The following is an 8,659-nucleotide window of genomic DNA, read 5'->3' as shown; positions in this document are numbered from 1 at the left end:
AAGCAAGGGCAAACCCTCCAGCTCCTACTAGGATATGATTTACCAGCCTCTGGAAAAATCGCTGAGATATTCTTCATCCCAAAGGGCTGACGTCTCTCTAGCACTGGGAGTCAAGGGCACCTGCCAATAATCCTTGTAAGTTCAATGGTTGTAAGATACTTAGCCACACCCAGCTGATCTAGGGTCTCATCTGTCCTAGGCATGGGGTAAGCATCCAACTCTGTGTGACTATTTAATTTCCTATAATCCACACAGAACCTGGTGCTGCCATCCTTCTTTGGCACCAGCACCACTGGGGAGGCACAGGGACTGTTGGACTCTTCAATCACCCCTTCAGAGTCTTTCTGACTCTCTCAGGCACCCTATAAGGGGCCTGCCTAATAGGCCTTTGAGGTCTTGTATCCACCTGGTGGTGCACCGTGGTTTCCCAGTGAATATGTCCCCAAATTCCTGCAACACTGCTTGGATTTCTCAAACCTGGGTAGGAGATAGCTGCTGGGACATTGATACCCCTTCCACTGAGGTGTCAGCCTGAGCCTCACTGAGGATATTAGTCCCCAGATCTCCCTCAGACTCTTCCTACAATCCACTGCAAATGCTCAGCACAAGGGCCTCCCTATCATGTTAAGGTTTCATCATGTTAACATGGTACAATTTGTGCCCCTCCATTCTGCCTAGCAGTTCCACCATGTAGTTAACATCACTTACCTTTCTTACCACCTTGTAGGGACCCTCCTAAGCTGCTTGCAGCTTGTTGTGTCTGCCAAGAATGAGAACCATTACCTGTTGTCCCACAGCATACTATCTAGCTCGAGCATTCCTGTCATACCATACCTTTTTCTGTTGTTGGGCCTCTGCCAGGTTCTCCTGGGTCAAGCCCACGAGTTCCCTGAGCCTTGTCCTGAGGTTTAGGACGTATGTCACAACAGACTCCTTGTGAGACCCACACTCACCTTCCCACTCATCTCAAATTAAATCTAGAGGTCCCCTCACCCTGTGCCCATACAGCAACTCAAAGGGTGAAAAACGTGTGGATTCCTGGGGAACCTCTCTGTAAGCAAACAACAGATGGGGCAAATATATCTTAAACTGATCTGCAGATGCCCGTAGCATGGGCTTGATTGTAGAGTTTAACCACTCAACAAGACCATTAGTCTGGGGATGGTAGGGGGTGGTCTTCATGTGCTTCACCCCACAAGACTTCCACAGACAAGCCAGCAGGTCTGACATGAAATTGGCACCTCGGTCAGTCAGTATTTCTTTTGGGAAACCCACCCTGCTAAAAATCTCTAACAAAGCATTTTCCTCCTTCTCTGCCTCAATGGAGGACAAAGCCACTACCTCAGGATATCGTGTAGCATAATCTACAACCACTGGGATATACTTTTTCCCTGTGGAACTTGGGGTACTCTGAGGACCCACAATATCCATAGCTACCCTCTGAAATGGCTCCTCAATCACAGGCAAAGGCATCAAAGCAGCTTTCACCTTGTTTCCTGACTTGCCTACCTTTTGGCACTGCTCACAGGTCCTGCAGTACCCTGTTACATCTCTGGAAATTCCAGGCCAATAGAAGTTCTGCATAATACATCTCTTTGTACGTTTTATGCCCAAATGACCTGCAAAGGGAATATCATGGGCTATGGCGAGAAGCGCCAGATGGTAGGTGCTAGGCACTACTAACTGCTGTACTCGCTCACCTTCTAGCACTCCCTCAGGGGTCCGCTGTCTGTATAGTAACCCTTTGTCCCAGTATACAGATTCCTCCTTTCCTTGAGAATCAGGTGCCTCCCTAGCTACCTGCCTCAGGCCTTGCAATGTAGGGTGTGAGAGCTGAGCCTGTCTCAACTCCCTCTTTGTAACCCTTCCCAGCTCATTTTCCACAGGAAGTCTGGCATCCTCTGACAATGGTGCCTTACTGTCATCCTGGGTACTACTACTCACCTTTACCTTTACAGTCACTCTATCCAAGGGAACATCAGTACCCACAAGCAGATGTGGATACCTTCAGTCTCACTGCTACAGCAAAACTTATTCCCTGAAGTAACCACCTCAGCAGTCCTGGATGCAAGTATGCAGTCTGTCTGGGTCCCCACCAGGCTACCAGACCCACATGCTTGTCTCCTAGCCTCACTGCGTGTAACTGCATAAGCACGTGGTACTGCCTCATCCAAATCCTTCCCTCTCAGGACATCTGCAGCATGGTAGTTTAGTACCCCTGTTGTCTCAAGACAACCTACTATTAGCATTTTGTCTTTCCCACTTACTGACTCCCTCACCTTTGGTTACCCACCTTGCCTCCATGGACACCTGTATGCCACATGGCCCACTGGTTGCATTCAAAACATTTAGCTCCCTTCTTCCCCAACTCTTCTGAAGTAGCACATTGTCTTATCAGCTATCCAGATCCTCATGTCCTCAGACAAAGTGCTAAGGGCTTGTTCCCTCAACAAAAGGTCTGCCAGCTGTTCAAAAGTGGTGACCTGACATCCACTCACCCAGCTATGAAAATAAGTGCTCAGTTCAGCAACATATTTACACACACTTTCATCTGCCTTGTGTCTATGCTCACGAAGCATTTTCCTGTACATTTCAGGTGTTAGCTTAAAACATTCTAAAACACATTTTTTTACAGCAGTATAATCAAAACATGCAGTGTCAGACATATTAGCCAATGCATTTACAGCTTTACCATGGAGTAAGTGGGTCAGGAACCATACCCAGAGCCTTTGGTCAACACTATACTGTTTGCATACCCTTTCAAACTTATGAATGAAACTATCAACATTAATTACATTAAAATAAATTATAAAGAATAAGTTAGAATGCTCTTATTTTGAATGTATAATTTGTTTCATTGTCAGTCAAATGTTCTGTAACATGTGCTTGGAGCTTTTCTCCCCGGGCCTCCGCTGAAAATGGACATGTATCCAGTCGGATCCTCCCGGTCAACAAATGTAAAATAAAATAAATAAAATAAAATAAATAAATCAAAATTATCCCCCTTTTTAAATTGCGGAAGAAATTTACTGACCTGTTGTACTTCTGGGGTCCAGTTACTCCCTTCCCCATTACCTCCATCACTCTGGCGAACAGTCAGCATTTCCCTCTCATGCCTCCTTTGACATTCTTTTTCTTCAGCTTCTATCTCCAAATGCCTGGCCTCCAACTCATGTCTCTTTAGCTCCAGCTGGATTTTTAAGTCCACTGCAGAAAGGTTGAGCTGTCCATTCTCCGTGGATATTGTATCTCCACTGCCAGTCTGATTGTCCTTCACAGAAAGGTTGAGCTGTCCATTCTCTAAGGATATTTTATTTCCACTGCCATTCTGATTGTCCTCCTGGATGCTGTTTTCTGCCTGATTGTCAGCTTTCCCTACTCCTCTGCTGACTTGCTGCCTGCTCACTCTGACTAACTAAGCTATCAAAAGAAATAAAACAATTGTGATCTGAACTCATATTCACTGCATGGCTGATTTAGAGTACAAAATACCTTTAGAGATCACTGTACATAAGCTACAGGATTCATTCTACCCACACCACTACAAGCCAATTACTATTTGCCAACTAATTAATATGTGATGTGGATATCCCAACCACTGCAAACCACATGTGACACCCGTGCCCTGGCCCAGCAATCAAGGAGCCTCAATCCTCACCACTAACACCAGAGAGGGTGTCTTATATGAAAGGAAAGGATAACCAATACACACAGTAAAGTGCAATTTCCCTTAAAAGCACACAGAGATCACAGTCAGTCAGGGGCTGGTCGCTCCCTTGCTCCCCAGGTCCTCAAGAAGACTCCCCACTGGCACAGCTATAGGGTCCAGATCTCAGCCTAGCTGGCAAGCTAAAATTTCCAGTACCCTCTCTGTCCAACCAGGTCTTCGTGTCCCTGCCAATGTAGCTGACACACACACTTAGAGATAAGTATTTACACAACTTCACAGACACTTCTGGGAAAGGCTGACACAGATTCTCCAGCTGTGCCCCTATACCCAGACTATACAGTAGTAATTCTTGCCACCACCAACTAATAATTATCAGCTACCCAAAAGCCCTTAAAAGTGTGTCCAATTATTACTGTGCAATATTATTATCCAATAGTAGTGTAACTTAAGCAATCAAGGCTTATTGGAAGGGCTTATTACAGGATCACTTATACGCATGCAGTGTACTCTAGAGCTTTATTTATCTCTACATAAACCAGCCACAGTAGAAAAGGTTTAAAAATATTTAGTAATAAATACTAAAAACACAAGACAATACTACTACACCACAGTATTATTCAAGAGTTCAGAGATCACACAGAAACATAAAATAATTCAGTAGTACAGTTCTAACATAACAGAAAAACACTTAGTCTAATCTTTTCTAATTTCTAGCTATTGCTACAAGTTGCTACAATCTTGAAGTTCAACATTTTACAATATTTTTCTTTCATATAAGAAACAAGCCTGTATTTTACATTTGTATTTACAAATGCCAGAATTATGTATCATATTCTATTTGGCTGGGCTGGCAGCCTTCACCCATCTCTACCCAATCTTCCCAGGCTGGTCCAGGAACCTTTAAAGCCATAATCAGGGCCATAAGGCACACACCACAATGCATTATTTGAATAGTAAAACTGCAGCAATTATATAGGTACAAAACAAAGTATACAGTCTGAATAGTGAAACAATAGGGAGTATGCAGGAGATAGTCCTTCATAGGTTCACAGGTTCATAGGTAGATACTAGGCTATTGGCCCTAGGGCCTACATAAGCCTAGCCAAATGGTAGCCTGGCTTTTGCCACCCAAGAAAATAATTTTCCTGTGCCCCTGTCAAGCAGAGCCACAGAAGTGATCCCCGGGGTGAATTTCCTATCTTCCATCCAGTCAAGTGTTTTGTTGAAGAGTGCTAATGAGGAGCTTAATAAGTCAAAATCAAAATCATCATTGTCACTGTTATGATAAACGCAGGGTTGCCAGATTTCCAGCCCCCCAGGTAGGGACAAAAAAAAGAAGGTCTCTCACGGCAAGTGAAGACCAAATAAAAAAGATCTTTAATGCGGAACACAGTTCCACATTAAAGAGCAGCAGCTCTGCACTAAACACGGAGCTTCTCATGTTTAATGCATTGCAGTTCCGCATTCAACACAAGTAGCTCCGTGTTTAGCGATTTTTGATTGGCCCGTATACCGGCATATGGGCCAATCAAAAGTCGCTAAACACGGAGCTTCTCGTGTTTAATGCAGAACACAAGAAGCTCCCTGTTTAGCAATTTTTGATTGGCCCGTATGCCAGGTATACGGGCCAATCAAAAAAAACCAAAAAAAACAAACAAAGCGGAGGCTGGCCAGGATTTAAACCAGCAGGGCGGGACTCAGGATCAGGCTGCTGATCTCGGGACAGTCCCGCCCAAATAGGGACGTCTGGCAACCCTGGATAAACACGTCAGCCTTACACCTTAAACTTATCTGCATATTAGCACAGACAGTAACTATAGACCTGTATCAAAAACAGTAAGCATAAATTTATTACACATAGAACATAACTGCATTACACATCTGATAAAACATATTGTAAAATACTATTGCGATAATAATTGACAGCAATTTAAATAGTATGGTAAGAAATGAGTCACAGTTAATAGTTGACTTCAAACCCTTATATGCTGCCTTGAGAATGACCTTATTAGTGTACAAACAGCACCCCAGGAACAACATGGATTTGGGGAATTCGGGTTATGTTACTCAGCATCATTTTTTCCTTAAAATGTTGTGATAAGATTTGATAACTGGGAAAAGTGTTGATGGTATTGTTTGACATGCTTATCTCATGGGAAAGTATATAAATAAAGAGTGTTAAAATAATACATAGTCACAGGTGTGTTTGTCAAGTACATTCTGGAATCACACATGAACAGCTGCATTATACTGCTTTACTTTATAATCCCCGAGGATACAGTTAGCAGTATTTTTCTGTTTCTGATTATCTTTTCAGGAATCTAGTTCCTGCTATGACAGTTATACCAGCTGATAAGACTTTTGTGCGACTATGATTTGACACTTCTGTTTGCTCTCAAAGTTTTGCGTAATGTGGTCTAAGCTGGCAATCTAAAGTAATGATTACATCACCATGTTTCTGTAAACCAATTCAATGTACAAGAAACAAGTGGTTTGTTTTCTTTGTCTTATTTTAAAGCATCTTTCCACCAAGGAGTGTTTTATTCTATTTCTAGAATTACAGTGTAAATGCAGTAGTACTAAACATGCTTTGGTGTAGAAGCCTAATTTTCCACTCAGATTGTCCATACAAAAGAAGAGAAATGCCTGTCTCAGTAATTCTTTTCTATTCAGCAAAATTCCAGCAAATATGTAAAGGTATCGGAAAAGATAAAAAAATAACATACCTCACAGTGTAATACTTTATTCCCCCATACCATATTTCACTGTTATCATTTCATATTTCATTTATTTTTGTTTATTATATTAACCTTATTATGTACAAAGCTACAGTGTATACTGTAGAAAAATGTATTTATTTGTTCTTTATTGTGTATGCAAGGAACATGAAACAAGTTGTTACAGGTGAGACTTCACACAGAGGAAAAACATGGGGTTTTCTTCCACTGTAATGCATATTGGTCTGTACCATTATCCTAGTAAACATACGTATGTAAACAAATAAATATGTCTATACATTTTCAAGTCTTCATTGCTTCTGACATGATGCTATTTTGTCTTGTTAAAGCAATCATTCCTTTTGGTTTGAAGGCATCTTGATCTCACCAGGGTTTGTCTACCAAATTAGTTCATAAGCTTCCTTTCTTCACTTTTTTACTTCCAAATGTATGAACGATTAAACATTACTGAACTGGTGATTAGAGTGCATTACATTGCAGGTACACTGACATGTTCATGGACATTCTGTTTTCAAAGGAAAACAAAGCAAAGCTGGTCACTCCAACTATCCCCACATCACCTCATCAGAATTCTTCAGCTATAACATTGCACACGTCAGAATCAATATGCTGGGCACTGTAGGACAAATGAACACTTCTGACACCATTCCTGAAAAGTGGGAAATATATGAAGAACGGTTTGATGAGTGCATTGCAAATTCAGTCAGCAATGACACAAAGGTGGTTTTAGTCTTCAATATAATTGGCACCACACTTCTCAGCAATTTGATTTCCTTTAAAAAAATCTCAGTATTCAGACGTACCAAGCAGAGACTGATCAAATGCTGTCAGTGGGTAAGGCCTTTCTGCATACTATTTACTTCGTAGTTTTGATTTTGAGAATGATATGCCTTTTACATTTTGTTTACTCATCCTAAACACTTTGATGCCCAGGTATATATATACAGTCACAGGAACAATACAAGGCAAAAATCATAGAGACCATAAGATGTCTAGACATGTAAGCTTTATGTAGACACACATCATGGTTCTTACCATCCTTTGCAGGCTCTTGATAGTACTCACCTCCTAAATTAATTTATATCTACCCCACCAGTCATCAGCACTGGCCTTAAATGTAGCCAAAGCAGTACACAGCTGGGCTGGAATGGAAGCTTATTTCATAGACTGTGGATATGTTCATTTAGGAACCTAATCCTCCAGCATGTCTTGTTTATTTAGGTTCATTGTATGGATGTTTGGAGAGCTACCAGTTTTGTGAAGAACTAGTAGGTCAATAGAAGTGGGTCTTCCATGATTTGAAAATTGAGACACAAGTCGATTGGTACAGCTGATTGTCTGCTGAGTAAAAAGAGAGTCTTTCTAATCTGTTGGGATAATTAAAGGCATCAAGACTTTTAATTTTCTTAGTTAGAAATCTTTAGGGTCTTTCTACTTGAACAATATCTTATTTGAACACACCGTGGAAGCATTACATTTTATAATGGGACTGATAATGGAAGAGTACAGTGGCAGGATGCCTTCTTGAAGATAATCCCTTTGAAATTAACCGAGCTACATACAAGAATTTTCTGACTCTACTGGAAACATGATAAATGAATGAGAAAGCGTTACCCATATAAGACTGTTATGACCATATCTTTCTGAAGAAGAGTACCATTTGAAACATATGAAGGAGGAGCAGCTGTTTTGCTAAATGGTACTACTCAGCAGTTTTTTTTTTGCATTTAGCTTGAGATAATTTTCAGTATTCTAGATAAGCCCTGTGTTTTTGTAAAATGGGGGTACAGCTCAGTGGTAGAGCATTTGACTGTAGATCAAGAGGTCCCTGGTTCAAATCCAGGTGTCACCTCCAAGGCTGTTTTTTCCTGCTGGACAGGGACATCGGGTGCTGACATGTGCTATATTCTTGGCTAGGCTTGTAAGGGCTTTAGGGCCTATATCCTAGTAACTTCCCATGATCCTATGAGCCAGATATGTGCATATTCCTGCCCTTGCTGGAGCTGTTTAGTATCAGTGGATGAGTGGATAGAAGTGCCTAGCTTGCTGTCATCAGCAAATTTGATCAACCACCCTTCTGGGATATTGGCTTTGATGTCTGCAAAATAAATGCTAACAGGAGAAGGCCTAGCACTGATGTTTACGGTACCCCACAAGTTATAATTTTACTTTCATAGAGGGTGCCATTAACTTGGGATCTGTTGGATAGCTATTTTGCAATACATTTTCTAACCTTAACTCTTTTTCCAAT

At 41.5% G+C, this 8,659-nt stretch overlaps 1 non-coding gene across 1 annotated transcript; it reads left to right on the top strand.

The window, feature by feature from the left end:
- Positions 1–8,188: 8,188 nt before the first annotated feature.
- Positions 8,189–8,260, top strand: TRNAY-GUA. The gene has a single exon. It is a non-coding gene; the product is annotated as a tRNA-Tyr (tRNA).
- The last annotated feature ends 399 nt before the right edge of the window (positions 8,261–8,659 follow it).

The sequence above is a fragment of the Protopterus annectens genome, chromosome 2.part1 (genome assembly GCF_019279795.1).
Source record: "Protopterus annectens isolate FY-2018-M chromosome 2.part1, PAN1.0, whole genome shotgun sequence".
Taxonomy (NCBI): Eukaryota; Metazoa; Chordata; order Ceratodontiformes; family Protopteridae; genus Protopterus; species Protopterus annectens.
This window is presented reverse-complemented; position numbering and strand designations above follow the sequence as displayed.